At 37.9% G+C, this 22,500-nt stretch overlaps 1 protein-coding gene across 5 annotated transcripts in view; it reads right to left on the bottom strand.

Annotated features, from left to right (window-relative positions):
• The window catches only part of SUGCT (succinyl-CoA:glutarate-CoA transferase), a 971,520-nt gene that overhangs the window by 657,217 nt on the left and 291,803 nt on the right, over positions 1 to 22,500 (bottom strand). The gene's annotated exons all lie outside the window — the stretch shown is intronic.

A 22,500-nucleotide genomic window follows, 5' to 3' on the forward strand; every position in this document is an offset into this window, starting at 1 on the left:
GTGAGTGATCACACCATTGTGATTATCTGGGTCATGAAGATCTTTTTTGTACAGTTCTTCTGTGTCTTCTTGCCACCTCTTCTTAATATCTTCTGCTTCCGTTAGGTCCATACCATTTCTGTCCTTTATTGAGCCCATCTTTGAATGAAACGTTTCCTTGGTGTCTCTAATTTTCTTGAAGAGATCTCTAGTTTTCCCATTCTATTGTTTTCCTCTATTTCTTTGCATTGATCGCTGAGAAAGGCTTTCTAATCTCTCCTTGCTATTCTTTGGAACTCTACATTCAAGTGCGTATATCTTTCCTTTTCTCCTTTGCTTTTTGCTTCTCTTCTTTTCACAGCTATTTGTGAGGCCTTTGTTTCTAAATGTGGATATCATATTCATAGTCTTCTAATATGAAGAGTGTTTTTAGGAGGTGGTAAAAAGGGCCATTGATAAGTCAGTAATGCTAGGGTGCTGCTATCTTAGAGCATGAACAATTTAGACTTAGAAACACTTTGAAAATGGGGAAAACAAAGGCTACTTAAGGAGGTATCCTTAAGTATGCAATCTTTTTAGCAGTCTTATTGCACTACAAAATAGTTATTTTGATAATCCAATGTCACATTCAACTGCTATTATGGCATGAGAAAAATGAGGTAACCAATTGTACTGCTCTTCATCCTGTTCACAGGGCCAGTTGTATTGCTATTCACACTGTCCACACTGTTCGCTGAACCCAGGGTAGGCAAGGTGTGAGCTAAGAGGCCAGAAGAAGATGCGAGGAGCCATAGGAAATGCAGACACATTTATTCTCTTCAGGCTGGCACAGCAGCTGTAGCAGCAGACATGACATAGCACAATATAACCACACACAGCCTCCCTCCTGGCTGACACAGCAGCCATAACAGTGTTCTCTCCAGGCTGAAGCAGCAGCCATAGCAATACTCACGTTGTCTCTTCTCCTCTCGTGGCTGACCCAATGGTCACTGTCCTGAGGCAGCAGTAATTCCTGCTGCTTTATGGGTGGAGCTCACACAGGCATACTGCACACAACCCATGACCAAGAAAGTACCTTGTGCAGCACATGCCCAGTGCTATAAGTGATCTCAGCTGTCACAGAAACCTTAGAATATGCATGTGCAGTGCAATAAATGATCTCAGCTGTTACATAGTCATTATTTACCAAATGTGGGGCAAGAGAACCTAAACACACCATCTTGGCTAATTTGCTCTCTCCCCCCACCAATTATCATATTATTGACATTTCTCAAATGCACAGCTCTTGTATGTACATGTTGCTTTAAGATACTTTATATGGTTACAATTAAAGTAAGTATGTAAGTTTTATTGAACAATACAGTAAACAACTTCAAAAGGCATGCATAAATTGTTAGTAGATTCTGCTACTTATGGCAGAAGTCATTGGTAGACTGTGCTTTATCAAAACATTCTCTTTCCCACTGAAAAATGAAAAGTTTTGTAGCACACAAACAAAATACATGGTTCCTTTTCTTCTTACCAAGTTTATACTTTCCATCTCCATAAGTAAAAGCAAGGAAAATATACAACTTTTTCAAAGAATGTATAAAGGAAAAACCTACAACTGAAAAAAGTAAAATGTATAAGACATTATAAAAATCTATTAATTTATCCACAATAACATACAAGCTGAAAAAGTATCAGAAATACCTTTAATTTTGATATCACACAAAATGAAATTAAGAACAGAAACTAATTGACAGGAAGCATTTCATTAAATAGCATAAACTTCTTACATTTCATTTGACCTCTACAGGTCTGTCGGGAGAAATATCAATAACCTCAGGTATGCAGATGACACCACCCTTATGGCAGAAAGTGAAGAGGAACTAAAAAGCCTCTTGATGAAAGTGAAAGAGGAGAGTGAAAAAGTTGGCTTAAAGCTCAACATTTAGAAAACTAAGATCATGCCTTCCGGTCCCATCACTTCATGGGAAATAGATGTGGAAACAGTGTCAGACTTTATTTTTTGGGGCTCCAAAATCACTGCAGATGGTGACTGCAGCCATGAAATTAAAAGACGCTTACTCCTTTGAAGAAAGTTATGACCATTGTATATCCTTGCCTCCTTTGTCAAAGATAAGGTGTCCATAGGTTCATGGATTTATCTCTGGGCTTTCTATTCTGTTCCATTGATCTATATTTCTGTCTTTGTGCCAGTACCATACTGTCTTGATGACTGTGGCTTTGTAGTAGAGTCTGAAGTCAGGCAGGTTGATTCCTCCAGCTCCATTCTTCTTTCTCAAGATTACTTTGGCTATTCGAGGTTTTTTGTATTTCCATACAAATTGTGAAATTCTTTGGTCTAGTTCTGTGAAAAATACCGTTGGTAGCTTGATAGGGATTGCATTGAATCTATAGACTGCTTTGGGTAGAATAGCCATTTTGACAATATGACCCAATCAAAAAATGGGCCAAAGAACTAAACAGACATTTCTCCAAAGAAGACATACAGATGGCTAACAAACACATGAAAAGATGCTCAACATCACTCATTATTAGAGAAATGCAAATCAAAACCACAATGAGGTACCATTACACGCCAGTCAGGATGGCTGCTATCCAAAAGTCTACAAGCAATAAATGCTGGAGAGGGTGTGGAGAAAAGGGAACCCTCTTACACTGTTGGTGGGAATGCCAACTAGTACAGCTGCTATGGAAAACAGTGTGGAGATTTCTTAAAAAACTGGAAATAGAACTGCCATATGACCCAGCAATCCCACTTCTGGGCATACACACTGAGGAAACCAGATCTGAAAGAGACACGTGCACCCCAATGTTCATCACAGCACTGTTTATAATAGCCAGGACATGGAAGCAACCTAGATGCCCATCAGCAGATGAATGGATAAGGAAGCTGTGGTACATATACACCATGGAATATTACTCAGCCATTAAAAAGAATTCATTTGAACCAGTCCTAATGAGATGGATGAAACTGGAGCCCCTTATACAGAGTGAAGTAAGCCAGAAAGATAAAGAACATTACAGCATACTGACACATGTATATGGAATTTAGAAAGGTGATAACGATAACCCTATATGCAGAACAGAAAAAGAGACACAGAAATACAGAACAGACTTTTGAACTTTGTGGGAGAATGTGCGGGTGGGATATTTCAAAAGAACAGCATGTATACTATCTATGGTGAAACAGATCACCAGCCCAGGTGGGATGCACGAGACAAGTGCTCCGGCCTGGTGCAATGGGAAGACCCAGAGGAATCGGGTGGAGAGGGAGGTGGGAGGGGGGATCGGGATTGGGAATACATGTAAATCCATGGCTGATTCATATCAATGTATGACAAAACCCACTGGAAAAAATAAATAAATAAATAAATAAAAAAGAAAGTTATGACCAACCTAGATAGAATATTAAAAAGCAGAGACATTACTTTGCCAACAAAGCTCCATCTAGTCAAGGCTATGGTTTTTCCAGTGGTCATGTATGGATGTGAGAGTTGGACTGTGAAGAAAGCTGAGCGCCAAAGAATTGATGCTTTTGAACTGTGGTGTTGGAGAAGACTCTTGAGAGTCCCTTGGACTGCAAGGAGATCCAACCAGTCCATACTAAAGATCAGTCCTGGGTGTTCATTGGAAGGACTGATGCTGAAGCTGAAACTCCAATACTTTGGCCACCTCACGCAAAGAGTTGACTCATTGGAAAAGACCTTGATGATGGGAGGGATTGAGGGCAGGAGGAGATGGGGACGACAGAGGATGAGATGGTTGGATGGCATCACCAACTGAATGGACATGAGTTTGGGTAAACTCCGGCAGTTGGTGATGGACAGGGAAGCCTGGCGTGCTGCAATTCATGGGGTCACAAAGAGTTGGACACGACTGAGCGACTGAACTGAACTGAACTGAACTACAGATCTGTGCTGTTCTTGGTCCTTAATGACTTAAAGCTTATAATAAATCACTTGTATGTCTACCAACGAGGTCAATTTCTTACAATATTGCTTCTGTTTTATGTTTTACTGTTTTGACCACAAGACATGTGGGATCTTAGCTTCCTGCCCAGGGACTGAACCGGTACTCCCTGAATTGGAAGGTGAAGTCTTAACCAGTGGACCAACAGAGAAGTCCTTATTTGTATATATTTAATTACTAGTAGGGCCAAATACTTTTTATATATTAATTTCACATGAGGATTTCAGTTTTTATGAATTATTTCTTCAAGTTAAACTATTGTAGGTTTTTTACTGATCTGTCTATATTCCTTATAAAAATAATTACCGTTATCTGCAGTTATTATTGGAAACATTTTCCCTACTTTGCTTTTATTTTTAATTTATTTATACCGTTTTAACACTTAGAGTTGTTCTAATATATATCAGTGATATTCTTCTCCAGTAACTTTGTAATAATCTATCTAGTAAACTTATTTTCAACATAAACTTTATACTGTATTAAATTCAAAAATAACCCTCTTGAAATGGTATTTGGAATTTTGTTCAACTATTAGTAATGGGGAAAAGTGACAAATTTACAATATTTAGTCTTCCTAGGCAAGAAGTTTTTATAGTTTTTTTCAGGTAATCTCATATATCTTATTACTATTTTTCCCAGGTGTTTTGTATTTGATGTTGCTGCTATTAACCATGTAAGGAATCTCTCCTTCATTACATCTTTGGATTAAATAGGAAAGTACTATTTTATATACATTGACTTTTTTTCATCACATGGTTAACTCTGCTAGTTGTAAGTTTTCCTTAAAAATATTATTCCTTTAATATAACAGAAATATAGATCAATGGAACAAACTAGAAAGCCGAGAGATAAATCCATGTACCTATGGACACCTTATCTTTGACAAAGGAGGCAGAAATATACAACAGAGAAAAGACAATCTCTTTAACAAGTGGTGCTGGGAAAACTGGTCAACCACTTGTAAAAGAATGAAACTAGAACACTTTCTAACACCATACACAATGATAAACTCAAAATGGATTAAAGATCTAAATGTTAAGACCAGAAACTATAAAACTCCTAGAGAAAAACATAGGCAAAACACTCTCTGACATAAACCACAGCAAGATCCTCTATGACACACCTCCCAGAGTAATGGAAATAAAAGCAAAAATAAGCAAATGGGGCCTAATTAAACTTAAAAGCTTTTGCACAACGAAGGAAACTATAAGCAAGGTGAAAAGACAGCCTTCAGAATGGGAGAAAATAATAGCAAATGAAGCAATAAACAAAGAATCAATCTCAAAAACATAAAAGCAGCTCATGCAGCTCAATACCAGAAAAATAAATGACCCAATCAAAAAATGGGCCAAAGAACTAAACAGACATTTCTCCAAAGAAGACATACAGATGACTAACAAACATATGAAAAGATGCTCAACTTCACTCTTTATCAGAGAAATGCAAATCAAAACCACAATGAGGCACCATCTCATGCTGGTCAGAATGGCTGCCATCAAAAAGTCTACAAACAATAAATGCTGGAGAGGGTGTGGAGAAAAGGGAACTCCCTTATACTGTTGGTGAGAATGCAAACTAGTACAGCTGCTATGGAGAACAGTGTGGAGATTCCTTAAAAAACTGGAATTAGAACTGCCATATGACCCAGCAATCCCACTCCTGGGCATACACAGGCATACACACCAAGGAAACTAGATCTGAAAGAGACACATGCACCCTAATGTTCATCGCAGCACTGTTTACAATAGCCAGGACATGGAAGCAACCTAGATGCCCATCAGCAGACAAATGGATAAGGAAGCTATGGTACATATACACAATGGAATATTACTCAGTCATTAAAAAGAATTCATAGTACAGCCACTATGGACAACAGTGTGGAGATTCCTTAAAAAACTGGAAAGAGAACTGCCATACGACTCAGCAATCCCACTGCTGGGCATACACACCAAAGAAACCAGAAGTGAAAGAGACACGTGTATCTCAATGTTCATCACAGCACTGTTTCCAGGACTGGAAGCAACCTAGATGCCCATCAGCAGACAAATGGATAAGAAAGCTGTGGTACATATACACAATGGAATACTACTCAGCTATTAAGAAGAATGCATTTAAATCAGTTCTAATGAGGAGGATGAAACTGGAGCCTATTATACAGAGTAAAGTAAGTCAGAAAGAAAAACATCAATACAGTATATTAATGCATATATATGGAATTTAGAAAGATGGTAGCAACAACCCTATATGCAAGACAGCAAAAGAGACACAGATATAAGAACAGACTTTTGGACTCTGTGGGAGAAGGCAAGGGTGGGATGATTTGAGACAATGGCATTGAAACATGTATATTACCATATGTGAAATAGATGACCAGTCCAAGATTGATACCTGAAACAGGGCACTCAAAGCCAATGCACTGGGACCGCCCAGAGGGATGGGATGGGGAAGAAGGTGGGAGGGGGGTTGGGGATGGGGGACACATGTACACCCATGGCTGATTCATGTCAGTGTATGGCAAAAACCACCATGATACTGTAAAGCAATTAGCCTCCAATTAAAATAAATAAGTTAATTTTTGAAAATTATTCCTTTAATATAATATGCAGTATTATTTTTAATACTTTCTTCATAAATCATTTTAGTAAACAACCTATAGTTGGTAGTACATATTCAGAGACCAACTTTGTTTTCTCTCCCAATTTCCAACTCATTCTCTAAATTTAGTATTTACCAAACCCTGGATAAAATCTGGGAAATGTCCCACAGCCTTTCCAATCTGTCTTAGGTAATGAACACATAATTCTTTTGTTCCAGTATTAAAATAAACCATCCAGTCCAAGAAATACATAATTTCCACTCTAGTGTAATACAACAGTAAAATTTAGAACTCCTACATAAGTTCAAGTCCGAGATTTTCTAACTTTAATACCCAGGATAAGCTCTACTTAATGGTAGGGTAGTGTAATGTAGTATGTATTCTTTCAATATAAAATTATATCTGATACCATTTTAGTACCTATTTCTCTAAATTAGATTAGATTAGATTATCTGATTTCAAGCTGTATTCCAAGGTACACTAGGATCACTTGATGTGTTAATAGGAATTGGGATTAGTGGAGTAAGAAGGTGAAAGAAACTTTTCCTGGCCACGTAAGTTTGGAAATCACTGCTTGCTACATTTCTCCAAAAAGATTCATAATACACATTAGTAAATTATTTGTCTTCAACTTGAATGTGAACTGGCCTCATGACTCATTTTGAATAATTAAATGTGATGGAAGAGACACTATACAAGTTCTAGAGCCAACACCTCAAGAGGCCTTGTTGCTTCTGCTTTTGCCCTTTTAACTAGTGTTTAAAGATCACCATGTAGAAAGAAAGCCTCTCTAGCTTGACAGGTGAAAAAGATGAGGAAGAGATCCAAGTCACTCCTTGCAGCCAGCAGCCAACCCCAATCAGTCAAATGAGTGAGGCCATCCTGGGCTTTCTAGCCCAGATAACCATCTAACTAAAAACAACCACATAAATGGGCTCCTCCAAGTCCGGCAGAACAACCCAGTCAACCCTCAGAATTGCAATAGTAATAATAATAAATCACTGATGTTTCAAAACAAGGGCTTGAAAACTATGGCCAACGGAGCACATTTAGTCCACCCCTTCTTGTACAAACCTTGAGCTAAAATGAATACCTTATGGAACTAGGAAAAGAAGGACAAACTGAGCCCAAAGTTAGAAGAAAGAAAACAATAAAGATTAGAACAGAAATAAATGAAGGAGAATAGAAATAAGTAAATTAATCTCACTTACAATAGAATCAAAAACAATAAAATACTTAGGAATAAATTTGCATGAAGAGGAGAAAGATCTCCACTATGAAAATTACAAGGTACTGATGAAAGAAAATAATAAAAACATAAACAAAAAAGTATTTCATGTTCATGGATTAGAAGAATTAATAGTTAAAATGTCAATACTGTCAAAAGCCATCTATAAATTCAACTCTAATTCTATCAACACCCCAATGACATTTTGTTACAGAAGTAGAAAAACACTTCTGAAATTTATATGAAACCACAAAAGAACCTGAGTAGCCAAAGAAATCCCGAGAAAGATCAAAACAGGAGGTATCACACTTCTTGATTTCAAGCAATGCTATAAAGCTGTAGTCATCAAAACAGTATGGTACTGGCATTAAAAACAGACAAATAGACCAGTGGGATAGAATGGAGAGCTTAGAAATACACCCGAGTGTATATGGTCAACTAATATTTCAAAAGCAAGCCAAGAATACTCAATGAAAAAGAGACAGTTTTAAATAAATGAAACTGGAATAACTGAATATTCACATGTAAAGGAATGAAAGTGTGCCTGTATCTTACACCACTCACAAATATTAGTTTAAATGAATTAAAGACTTAAATGTAAGATCTGAAACCATGAAACTTCAAGATGAAAACACAGAGAAATCAAGCTCCTTGACATTGGTGCTGGCAATGGTTTTTTGGATATGACACCTAAACTATAAGAAACAATACTGAAATAAATAAGTGGGACTATATCAAAGTGCTTCTGCACAGTGAAAGAAACAATCAACAAAGTGAAAAGACAACCTGTGGAATAGGAAAAAAAATTTGCAAACTATATACATGAAAATGGGTTAATATTCAAAATATATAAATAATTCATTATATAGCAAAATCCATACAACCCAATTTTAAAAAATAGGCAAAGGATCTGAATAGATATGTCTCTAAAGAATTCATACGGATGGCCAAAAGGCACCTGAAAAGATACTTAACATCACTAGTCACCAAGAAAATGCAAATTAAAGCCACAATAAGACATCAACTTATGCCTGTTAGAATGGAATCATCAAAAAGAAAGAAATGACAAATTTTGTCATAGCTGTGAAGAAAAGGGAGCTCTTTTGGACGGTTGGTGGGCTTGTAAATTGGTAAGCACTATGGAAAATGCTATGGAGGAGCCTCAAAAAGTTAAAAATAGAACTATCACATAATCCAGCAATTCCATGTCTGGGGATTCATCCAAAGGAATTGAAAACACTAACTTGAGAAGATATTCACATCCCAACGTGCACAGCAGCATTATCTGCTATAGCCAATGCATGGAAACAAACTGTCCACAAATAGATAAATGGATAAAGAAATTGTGGTAAATATAGACAATGGAATATTATTCAGACATAAAAAGTGAGAAAATCTTATGCTAAGTGAAATAAGTCGGACAGAGAAAGACAAATACTATATGATTTCACTTAGATATAGTACTTAAAAAAAAAACTCAGAAGAAGAGACCAGACTTGTGGTAAACAGAAGCAAAGAGTAAAAGGAGGGGAAACTGGAAGAGGTGTTCAAAAGTTATAAACTTCCAGCTATAAAGTAAATAAGTACTAGGGATGTAATATATAACATGTTGACTATAGCTAATGCTGCTATATGATATGGAGGAAAATTGTTGAGAGTAAAGTCTTTGTTCTCAGTAAAAAATGGATACATTTAAAATGGATGAGGAACACATGTAAATCCACGGCTGATTCATGTCAATGTATGGCAAAAACCACTACAATATTGTACAGTAATTAGCCTCCAACCAATATAAATAAATTTAAAAAAATAAAATGATTGAAAGAAATCAAAAGAATAATATCTCATTATACATGAAAAATGTATGAAATTCAATTTTCAGTGTCCATAGATAAAGTTTTTTTGGAATACAGTCACATTCATTCATTAAAGTATTCTCTATGGTTGCCATCTCACTGCAATAGTAAAGTAACTATGATATAGACTACAAAGTCCACAGAGCCTAAAGTATTTTCTATCTAACTCCATAGAAAAAGTTTTCAGATACATTTTAAAACAAGAAATTTTAGGATGGTTTGCTCTACCATAAATAGTTAAATATGATTTTAAACTTTTCATCCCATGTTAAATATTTTTTGCTTACATGCTGTGTTTTGCCTATTGAAATTTGTTATTAATTTTTAGAATATTTCAATATGGTTAGTTTTTTAACTATCTTTCTTGAAGTTGACTATTAATAATATCTTCTTTGTAACCTAGTCTGTAATCAGTGTTTATAAATGCTGCATAGATAGACACTAAAAACGAATATGTGCTCTCTGTTAGCAGGCTGTGCACTCTGACCTATGTCTACTACTTCTACCTCGTGAAATATACTAAATAAAGCTTCTTTTTATTTTTCTATTTTAGAAAATGTATTTTAAATTATTACAAAATGATTATGTTTCTCACAATTTCTGTTTTTAACAGTTCTAAATGTCTATATTTTAGAACATATTTCTGTATTTTAATGTGTTTAAAAATAGCTTGGAACCACCAATTACTCTTATTTTCCACATACAGTATATTATCAGTGACCACCAAAAAGGGCCAATCCCAGAGCCACAAAGATCCAGGCCAGCATTCTGATTTTCCTTTTTTGTTTCCCTTCATTAAATTGAACAGAGTACTGAGACTTAAATAAACTCAGACATTCCAATGTCTGGATTTTTCTTTTTCCAAAGTTAGCAAATGAGAAAAGAAAAACAATTCACAATAGAGGGAAGGAAAATCATTAAGAAAAACGCAAATTTATATAAACTTAAAGATTAAAAGTTTGTGTGTGTGTGTGTGTGTGTGTGCGCCTGGTGGGGGGGTGCAGAATGTTCCCTGAGTTTCTTTTCCTAGCCAAGATTATCTAAACACAAAATTCCTAGTTATAAAAAAGAGAAACGGTTGCCCTGTGAATACTATGGAAAAGGCATTGATAATCAGGAGATTCCAATTTGAGTCTCACCAGTAAGCTGTGTGATATTGGGAAAAACATATTAAACTAGAACTAAGGTAGGTCTAGTCTGGCTTTGGAAGCAGTGAGCAGCTTGCCAAAACTACCATGGATTGTCCAGGTGAAGATGGCCAGGAGCAGCTGGTCACTAGGGAATGTTCCAGGATGCTGGACAGCTGGTGGAAATCAGAGCTCAGCAGGCATGTCAGCTGTCAGCATTGGGAGAGAGATGGAGTCAGCTCTTCCTAGAAACATCAGTTGGTGTAAGATCAAAGGACCAAGGAAGGCCTATGCTGCAAAGCTGAAGCTAAGAAAAGATAAGCATAGAACCCAAGTGGGGGGCAAAGTTATTGCAGAACAGAACTCAGTCTGAGCCAAAGGCAGGCAGGAAATTGGGCAGGGCAGGAATGAGTCTGGGAGTCTGAGTGTCAGGAGACCGAGTCAAACTCCAGATTCTCTATCCAATTCAAAAGTCAAGAGCAAAAGAAGGTCAGCCAACAAAGTGTGGAGAGCTGTGCCTACATCCTTCTAAAAGGAAAGCCTTTCAAGCTTTGTGGAATCTCCCACCAGATTTCAAGGGGTCTCTGGTCATGATGCTGTTAAATTCCAAGTTCTTACACATAGGAAGGGGTTAAGTTCTATGATATTCCAAGTTCTATCCAGCTCTCCAAGTGTTTAGGACTCTAACATTCTATAAATCTAAAAATATACATTAAGTTCCAGTGGAGAGATGAGGGTATTAAATGTTTTATCCAGGGAAACAGAGTTTACTGGACACCCTCCCTCCACCATCATCCACACCACCCCCCCACGACCCCTGCACATACAAATAAATATCCCACCCCTACCACCTAATTCTTTCTACTAAAAGGCAGTGTGGAATGGTTTATAGCCCTTCTGGAAAAAAGGAGGAGGAAAGTAGGAGTGGGATGACATTCCATTCCACCCTGACTCACTTAAAGGCATCATTTGATTCTCAGTCACAAAGAATTCTCTTAACAGGGTGGAAAGAGCCCTGGTCACGAGGAGCTTGTTTGGAGTTGCAGTGGGTCCTTTTGCATTCTGTAAGCCAAAAGGATGCATTCCAGGACTGGGTTTCTTTCATTCTTTCTCCCTCCAGGCTGATTTTATAGTAACAACACATAGCCACTTACATCTATCTCCAAATAACCAACATTCAGAAATGTACCACATAAAATATAGACATTTTACAAGGGACCATCTATTAGCTGATAATGGCAGAGCTGCCATGGAATGCATAAGAAAACAAATGTGACCCTCAGCAAACGTCAGATCCATTTATCCAAATCAGCCCTCTGCAGTGCATGCCAGATAAACCTTCAATGATACAATTTGAAGCTTTATGCAAGGTTGGGGGGGGGGGGGAGGTTACAATAAACTAAATATGTAGGTTGAGGATATATATAAATCACATAAAATTCAGCCTCATAAGATACTAATAGACGTCAGGGAGGGGGGAAAGGCTGGCAGAAGAGATTTTAAAGTGGGATCACATGGGAAAGAGAATATTAGACCAACATAAAAGTTTCCGTGGGAGAAAACAATAAGTTTCTCTATGTTACATTAAAAACATGTAGACATGGGAGAGTCAATGATTGCCAGGTTTAGAAAGCGGAGGAATTAATCAGGGTTAAAAGAGACTTTCAGAGCCTCCCAGCCCTGGCAAAAGTGTCAGTGAGGAAACTTAATCTCTGAGGTCCCTGACTGCTCTCAGCCTTCATTCTGCTTTTCACCCACCTTAGGCAGCCAGGGCTTTGGTGAATTCTCCACTTTTCTCATATTAAAATCTAGTCTGAAGAAAAGGCCTGGGAAATTTTATTTACTCTAAGGAATAAGACTTCATGCTTAAACACCTCCTGTGCTGTTTGAAGCTTCAGAGTGAACCAAATTTTAAGTCCCTCAAATCTATAATTGTAAAATTTCTGAAACCAGCAAACTATGTATAAGGAACAGTTATATTCCATGGAATAGAGGTTCCTTCCAGCTCTTCTAAATTATATCATGTAGGCAGCCACTAATAAAACCCTATCCTGTTCAATGAAGCCTTCCTGCAAAAAGGTAAAACCCACCTAGAAAGGTGATACATGATATCTACCCATTATTTAATAGTAAAAGAGTCCAAATTGTGAAAGACAGGATAAGGACAGGAAGATGGAGCCATGGAAGGCAGGCAGGAGGGAGGACTGAAATGGGGATTTTAAGACAGGGGTAGGGGAAGAGGCAAGAGATAAAAATATGTGATGGTTTTATTTTTTTACTAGAAGTTAAAATTAAGGATACTTGAGCTCCCCTGGTGGCTCAGACAGTAAAGAATCTGCCTGCAATGCGGAGACCTGGGTTGGATCCCTGGGTTGGGAAGATCCCCTGGAGAAGGGCGTGGCAACTCACTCCAATATTCTTGCCTGCAGGATTCCCATGGATAGAGGAGCCTGGGGGGCTACAGTCCATGGGCTAGCAAAGAGTCAGACATGACTGAGCAGCTAAGCACGAGCACAGTAGATGTTATTTAACAGAAGGTAAAGTCAACAGCTTTCAGGAAGGCCAGAGATACCCATTAAAACTTTGAAAACTTAACCGTAAAAATGACAAAGGAAAACTCAAGGATACATTTTATTTCAGAGTTCAAAGCCCCTGACTGAAGTTCTTCACAGAGGCTGTTAACACAGCATAGCAACTCAGAAACACACTAAAGTGTTTCGTTATTTATGAAGGTACAACCACAAACGCATGGAATAATTTAAGTGGAATGTTCACAACTTCCAAATTCATTGCCTACACTGAAAAACAGTATTTCTAGAAAGGGAATAGTATATGAGCAACTAAGGCCCACTTTGGGTTTGAAAAAAAGAAAAAACAAAGCATTATTAAGATCATTGTACAAAATTAAATGTATTCCTGAATCTTGTGAGCTATTTTTAATTTTTTAAAATTGAACAGAAATAATTTATTTAGCTGCAACGGGGTTATACAGGCCAAGTAGAATGTTATGCTTTATTTCTGCTAAAATTAAATCAAATCAGTACAGTAACACTAGTTATATCATCCTAATCAGAATCTGATTGGCAGTTAAAAGAAACTTTATTAAATAAAAATTGTGAAAGGTAATTCATATAATAATTACAGTTTGGAAGAGAAAAATCTCTCAAAACATGGCATCTATGAATAAAAAAAAAGATATAGGAAAACTCTGATGGCAAAAAAATTAGGATTTTATGATTCTTGAGAATTGAGATTCTCCTACAATACACTGAACACTGTCATATGCCAAGGGCCGTGCTGGCAGCTTTCATGACTGTTCTGTTTTTTAATTCTCACCATGGTTTTTCCAGTGGTCATGTATGGATGTGAGAGTTGGACTCTAAAGAAAGCTGAGCACCGAAGAATTGCTGCTTCTGAACTGTGGCATTGGAGAAGACTCTTGAGAGTCCCTTGGACTGCAAGGAGATCCAACCAGTCCATCCTAAAGGAGATCAGTCCTGGGTGTTCATTGGAAGGACTGATGCTGAAGCTGAAACCTCAGTACTCTGGCCACCTCATGCGAAGAGCTGACTCATTTGAAAAGACCCTGATGCTGGGAAAGATTGAAGGCGGGAGGAGAAGGGGACGACAGAGGATGAAATGGTTGGATGCCATCACTGACTCGATGGACATAGGTTTCGGTAGACTCCGGGAGTTGGTGATGGACAGACAGGCCTGGCGTGCTGTGGTTCATGGGGCCTCAAAGAGTCGGACACGACTGAACGACTGAACTGAACTGAACTGAACTGAATGATGTAGGTATTGTTAGACACACTGTATGCAAGAGAACCTGAGGCTCAGAGCAATCAGAGGATTCGCTCCAGTCCACAGAGTTAGTGGAAGACTCTGGTTTTCAGGTCTTTTGACATTCTGTGATCATGACACAGGCCTCCTAGATGCGTTTAGAAAAAGTTGTCATTTCTAGCTACCACTGCTCTCCTCTTTTTAACTTTACCTGACAGTGGGTCTTTTTCCTTTAGCCGGTGTGCCAAATTTGGATGACTTTGCCTGCCCCTTATTAATTCATGTGTTCACTAACTCAAAGAACACCTAGTGTCAGGAACCTAAATGTGCACTAGAAATAAAACATTTTAAAACGACATAGTCTCTTATGACGTGTCAATGTAGGTGAATCAATTATAACAAATGTACCATCTGGTGAGGAATGTCAATAGTGGAGAGGCCGGGGGGAGGCAGGAAACAGAGAGCAGAGGGTATGTGGGAACTCTTTGTGCCTCCCTCTCGGTTTTGCTACAACCTAAAGCTGCTCTAAAAAAAATCTTTGAAAATCAAAGCTAGTCTCTGCCTTATGAAATTTACTGTCTTGTCAAGGAGGAGGAGGAATGACAGTTGAGTGTAATAGATGCTTTCACATAGCAACATAGGAGGAGCCACTTAAAACAGTCAAATGACAGGAAAAGCTCCCAAAATTTGTGCTTATTTTAAAGGACAAAGAAACTTCATCATTTTAGTGAAAAGAAATGAGTATATGCGAAGACACAGCAGAGTAAAAGACCAGGCTAAATTATAAGATGGTTCTAAGGCAAAAGTGGGAGATGCAATTACATATGTTAAGATAAATAGTTTAAACTATCCTTAAAGCTGTGGGGACTCCATGAAAGATCTAGTCAGGGCAGTGAAATGACCAAATTTGCCTAATGGAGCCAAGATGTCAGGTTTTAAAAATTAACATTATAGTTAGGCACCTTTGAAGTCACAAGCCTTCTATCAACAACCCGCAAAATGTTCCAGGTTCAACTCTCCAATATTCTGAACAAGTCTATTAAAATTGACCTGACATCAAATTTAAAGAGATGAAGCTCTTTGATAAGTTCCGGATTCAGTTCAACAAATATTTGTTTAGTACTTCTGTTTAGAAGGTTCTGAATGAAGGCGTTTAATTTCACAATATATTAATATAGAAAAGTCTAAAAATAAGTAGATATTCAGTTACTTGACTTAAAACTCAGATCATTCTAAACCAAAAATAATGATTTTACTGACGGAATTGCCACAGTACTTTAAAAATAAAAGGTAATTTATCTGACACTGCCATTTATGACAACCTAGTACAACCAACATTTTAGGAGTGCCTTCACCAGGACTGTACTGATATACACTTCCTTAATATGTGTGGCATTTTTCAAAAAGCAATTTAAAAGTTATCAGTTTTTTTCCAAGCTACTTTCTTTTCTTCTCCTATGATTACTTTTTTCCTCTGTAATAAATTACACTCAGTTTGATATTTCCTCTTTTGAACTATTTTTTTTCTTTACCTGCCTATTTCTATTTGTCCTTTAAGACTAATTTCAGGTGACACTGCCTACAGGAAGCCTTCCCTGACTTGCCCAAATTGAGGGAACTGCCCCTTCTCTGAGCTCCTAGCACCCTGGGTGTATGTGCACAGTGGGACTTCACACACACTACTTAGTTCATTGCTTTATTTGTTTGTTTTCCTACTTAGACCAAGAGCCCACCACTTCTATCATCTCTGCATCTACAGGACAAGGGCGTATAGTCAGTGGCCACTAGAAATGAAGAGAGGAAGGGGGAGGAATAAAGGGAATTGTATTTCTATTTTCCCCTTCATTTCTCCTTTCCTTCATCTTCATTTCATGCCTTCCTACTGTTTCTCCCCAGCTGCTAATACATCATCTTAATCTTGTCTTCTTAGCATCAAAACACATCGTGATTGTCAGTCTCTCCTACAAGGTCTGAACTATTGCAAAAATCCTGGTACTGCATGTAGGTGGCACAGGAGAGGAGTTTGTTGCTCCTTAGCTTTGCAAAGAAGGGGCTTGTTGTAACAGGCCCTGGATGAGTCTCCATTATATCTTCTCTTCTCTATTTTAGCTGGGGACTGACTTTTAACATGCTTTAGCTTCATCTCATTTTTGGTCTTAGCAGCTGGGTAAATAGACTTTCTGCAACACCCTGGATAAAATGGCAAGCTCAAGGGGAAAGCCTTCCACCTTTAAATTAAAAAAAAAAAAAGAAGTGCTCATGGCCACAGTTGGGGAATAGTAACACCTGAGAGCACTTGAGGGGGGATTGTGTGTGTGCTGGCTGTGGAAAATCCAGCTGATGACAAAAACATGCAGCTGCTTTCCTGAATGGGCCGGACCACGCTCAGAGAGTAGCGTCAAACTGAATTTAGCAAGAATAACAGAAAAGTGAGGTAAGTGACTGACATTTCTGGTAGGCACTTTCTAAAGAATTTATAAATTTCAGAGAACTCAAAGAGAATTACCAGATTCTAAAGCATTTAAGTGAATGCTTGCCATAGGCAGGAAAGTTACTTTGGGAAATTACTCAGGAAATTAATTGAAACTTGGTAAAAATGCTTTGGATGGAAGATTTTGAAACCCAACAGGGAAACTTCATGTGTATTTAGGAGAGCAGAGTTTGTAAAAATCCATAAATGCTTTTGTTTCCACTTTTGGATATCAAGTTAGATGAAAGGGGTAAGAAGTTTCTTGTTTTTTTCTTTTTTAAATAAATACTGAGTCCATCATAGTACAGTTTTTTTAAGTTGCCTAAAATGCAAATTCACTCTAACAAATCCTCTACATTTTTTTATATTTTGAAGATTTTCTAAAACAAAATACAGGCAGAAAAAAGTGTCTATGAGCATCAAGGGAAAGTTTTATGACATAATATTTAATAGCAGACTAGAAAAAGCATGGCATATTCACATGGCAATGTAGCTAATGTTACCAAAAAAAAAAATGCTCTTCTATAGAAATGATAGGAAAACCACACATACAAAACTTGTAGCATGTGCACTATAACATGCTCCAAAAAAAGGACAATGAATAATTCAGTTCAGTTCAGTTGCTCAGTCGTGTCTGACTCTCAGCAACCCCATGAACTGCAGCACGCCAGGCCTCTCACTCCATCACCAACACACAGAGTCTACCCAAACACATGTCCATCGATTCGGTGATGCCATCCAACCATCTCATCCTCTGTCCCCTTCTCCTCCTGCCCTCAATCTTTCCCAGCATCAGGGTCTTTTCAAATGAGTCAGCTCTTTGCATCAAGTGGCCAAAGTACTGGAGTTTCAGCTTAAACATCAGTCCCTCCAACGAACACCTAGGACTGATCTCCTTTAGGATGGACTGGTTGGATCTCCTTGCAGTCCAAGGGACTCTCAAGAGTCTTCTCCAATAGCACAGTTCAAAAGCATCAATTCTTCGGTGCTCAGCTTTCTTTATAGTACAACTCTCACATCCATACATGACCACTGGAAAAACCATACCCTTGACTAGATGGACCTTTGTTGGCAAAGTAATGTCTATGCTTTTTAGTACGCTGTCTAGGTTGGTCATAACTTTCCTTCCAAGGTGTAAATGTCTTTTAATTTCATGGCTGCAGTCACATCTGCAGTGATTTTGGAGCCCAGAAAAATAAAGTCAGCCTTTTTTTCCACTATTTCCCCATCTATTTGCCATGAAGTGATGGAACCAGATGCCATGATCTTAGTTTTCTGAATCTTTACGCCAACTTTTTCACTCTCCTCTTTCACTTTCAAGAGGCTCTTTAGTTCTTCACTTTCTGCCCTAAGGGTGGTATCATCTGCATATCTGAGGTTATTGATATTTCTCCCAGCAATCTTCATTCCAGCTTGTACTTCCTCCAGCCCAGCATTTCTCATGATGTACTCTGCATATAAGTTAAATAAGCAGGGTGACAATATACAGCCTTGACGTACTCCTTTTCCTATTTGGAATCAGTCTGTTGTTCCATATCCAGTTCTAACTGTTGCTTCCTGACCTGCATACAGGTTTCTCAAGAGACAGGTCAGGTGGTCTGGTATGCCCATCTCTTTCAGAATTTTCCACAGTTTGTTGTGATCCACACAGCCAAAGGCTTTGGCATAGTCAATAAAGCAGAAATAGACTTTTTTCTGGAACTCTCTTGCTCTTTTGATGATCCAGTGGATGTTGGCAATTTGACCTCTGGTTCCTCTGCCTTTTCTGAAACCAGCTTGAACATCTGGAAGTTCACAGTTCACGTATTGCTGAAGCCTTTCTTGGAGAATTTTAAGAATTACTTTACTAGCATGTGAGATGAGTGCAATTGTGCGGTAGTTTGAGCATTCTTTGGCATTGCCTTTCTTAGGGATTGGAATGAAAACTGACCTTTTCCAATCCTTTGGCCACTGCCGAGTTTTCCAAATTTGCTGGCATATTGAGTGCAGCACTTTCACAGCATCATCTTTCAGGATTTGAAATAGCTCAACTGGAATTCTATCACCTCCACTAGCTTTGTTCATAGTGATGCTTCCTAAGGCCCACTTGACTTCACATTCCAGGATGTCTGGCTGTAGGTGAGTGACCACACCATCATGATTATCTGGGTCGTGAAGATCTTTTTGTACAGTTCTTCTGTACAAAATTAACAATTATATAAAAAAATAAATAATTAACAATTAATAATTAATAGCCTGTAGCTGCATTACTTTTATGAAGCAAAATTTACAAAAAGCTTATATGAAAAATATGAACAACTAACTTCTGAGGCGTATCAAAACAAGTGTTTTTATGGAAGAGGCCCTACAAGTCTTATAGAAAGTCTGCAAGGTTTATTTTAATGAAAACCCAGGAATATAGGAATTTTTGTGTTGGTTTTTTAATGCCATTTTCCTAGGGCTCAAAACAGTCACTGGCACATAGTAGACAGTCAAAAAATGGACTCAGTAGATGAGTAAGAGAATGAACAATGGAGAAGCATGTTCCGCTGAAACTCTTGAGTCCCTCAAGTCTCTTCATGTGATGAGAATGCTTGCTGACTCTAAATTGTTCAAAAATTTTGAACTCTACCAGCTAGAGTATTCCCTTCAAGACATCTCTTCAGGATCAGGAAAATAGGTGAAGGTGGTCAAAAGGTACAAACTTCCAGTTACAAGATAAATAACTCCTGAGGATATAATATACAACATGGTGACTCTGGGCTTCCCTGGTGGCTCAGCGGTAAAGAATCTACCTGTAATGCAGGAGACGTGGGTTCTATCCCTGGATCCGGAAGATTCCCTGGGGAAGGAAATGGCAACCCACTCCAGTATACTTGCCAGGGAAATCCCATGGACAGAGAAGCCTGATGGGCTACAGTTCATGGGGCCACAAAGAGTCAGATGTGACTTAGCTACTAAACAACAACAATAATGGTGACTATAGGTAATAATACTGGATTGTATTTGATGGTTGCTAAGAGACCAGATCTTAAAAGTTCTCATCACGAGGGGAAAAAAAGATTTGTAACTCTGATATGATAGATGTTAACTAAAACTTATTATGGTCATCATTTCAGAATATATACACATATCAAACTAGTATCAGTATGCCTTAAACTAATACAACATTATATATCAATTATATCTCAATAAAATTGGACAGAAAAAAAAAGATCTATCATCAGTTTAGACAGAAAATAGAAGTTGTTGATAAGCTATCTCATTTTATGGTCAAATACTTTCCTTTGTTTCTCAAGTTTAAGGAACTCCTTTATCATAAAGTCTATTGGAACTTTTACAGCATGATGTTCCTGCCATCCCCTGCCCCCACTCTCTCTCTCTGAACTCACTTCTCTATACTATTCTTTACAGTGAGAAAAGGTGGAAAGGAAAGGTCATGTCAGATTGTGGAAGGCCATAATGTCAAACTAAAATAGCCAGATTTAATCCTCTAATTAATATAGAGCCACTAATATTTTGAATATTAGAAAAACATAAAATCATGAAAATGAAATATTTTTCACAGAGACTTCTGAAAGCCAGGGCTTCCCTGGTGGCTCAGCTGGTAAAGAATCTGACTGCAACACAGTAGATTCAAGCCCTGCGTCAGGAAGATCCCATGGAGGAAAAAATGGCAATCCACTCCAGTATTCTCACCTGGAGAATTCCATGGACAGAGGAGCCTGGCAGGCTATAGTCCATGGGGTTGCAAAGAGTTGGACATGACTGAGTGACCAATACATACTTATGAAATCCCAGTAATTAATGGTACTAATGAATCCATGGATGTTTGTTCAGAAAAACAAATGAAAAGGTTATCAAAGGGACTAAACCAATATGCTAATCTTCCCTGGTCATTACTATTTGATCCACCATGGAGAAGACGAGACTTGAGAAGAGACTGAAGAACTGCATCCCACAAAGCACCACCAAAATACATCCATACAATTAAAGAGAGCAGGGACTCTGGCCCCCAGGCAACCAAGGGCCTTGTAGTAGTAGTCTGTGTTTAACTGCAGGTTGTATGATGATGGGACCTCCTCGATCAAGTTTCCTCTCTTCAGACTACTCTTTAGCCTCTTCTTTACAAGTTTGGTTCCTAAAGTCTGAATAAAGACACAAGAACGTACGGGATCTAAAATGCTGAAACTCCTACTTCTGGGTATACAAGAGTAGAAAGAAGAAGGTGTCAGGTTATTTAATTTACCCCAAAGAGAGAAATTAGAAATTAAACTGTTACAGATGTTAAAAGTCTGTACAGAGCAGAATTCTGTAACAGAATTTAGCAAAGAAATTAAGTTTTAGGACATAGGAAGCCAATAAGTTTGTAGTTCTTAAAGTTATAAAAGGGCTGACAATTCAGAAACAAGAGGATACTTGCATCTGCCTAGGTTTCGTATTTTTCTTAGGTTCACTCTTCTCACAGCATGGATATGATTTATTTAGACTATCAAAGAGCTTTTGATAAGGTTCTCACAAGTGTCTATTATTGAAACTTGGTAACCATTGTGTGAAAGGAAAAAGTCACATTAACGAATTAAAAACTGCATGAGAGGCAAAGAGGCAAAAAGCAGAGCTAAATGGCTGATTCTCATTGGGTGAAAGGTTAATGACTGAGGGCTCTCTGGCTTTGCAGTAGAATCTGAGTTTTATTTAACTAATGACCAAATAAGGGGAGCCCAATTCTCATTCCCTTCTTCTGTGCCTATCAGTCCCATACACAGAGGCCTCATTGATTGAAGGAAGAGATACCAGCAGTGTAGAGAAGTGCTTAAAATCCAGGAAAGACCAAGTAGGTAATGAATGCTGACTCATGTAGAAATCCCCAGATAAGGGACGTAAGAAATAAATGTAACATTAGAAGTTTTTTTCTAAGAAGTTTTGTTTGTTTGTGTGTTTGTTTTAATATTTTTTTATGTGGACTATTTTTAAAGTCTTTATTGAATTTGTTACAGTGTTGCTTCTATTTTATGTTTTAGTTTTTCGACCACAAGGCATGTGGGATCTTAGCTCCCTGACCAGGAATCGAACCTGCTCTCCCTGCACTGGAAGGTGAAGTCTTAATCACTGGATTGCCAGGCAAGTCCCCTTGTTTGTCTTTCTTTTTTTAAAGTAGGTCCTGGTTGATTATCTATTTTAAATAACTTACATTCCATTTAGGTATTACAAAGTATTGGCTATATTCCCCATGTTGTTCGATACATCCGTGTAGCCTATCTTGTACTCAATAGGCTATACCTCCCAGTCTCCAACTCCTATACTGCCCCTCCCTCACATCCTCAGTGGTAATCATTAGTTTGTTCCATATATATGTGAGCCTAAGAGGTTTGATATGTCTATGTTACATGGAAACACAAGGGCCTTTTTCAAAAGACAAGACATGGTTATTTGAACAAAAGTTCTTAGTTTACTGTTCTGATGAGAGCAAACATTCCATACTGAAGAACAGTACATATGGGTAT

This window comes from Dama dama, chromosome 18, assembly GCF_033118175.1.
Source record: "Dama dama isolate Ldn47 chromosome 18, ASM3311817v1, whole genome shotgun sequence".
Classification (NCBI taxonomy): domain Eukaryota; kingdom Metazoa; phylum Chordata; class Mammalia; order Artiodactyla; family Cervidae; genus Dama; species Dama dama.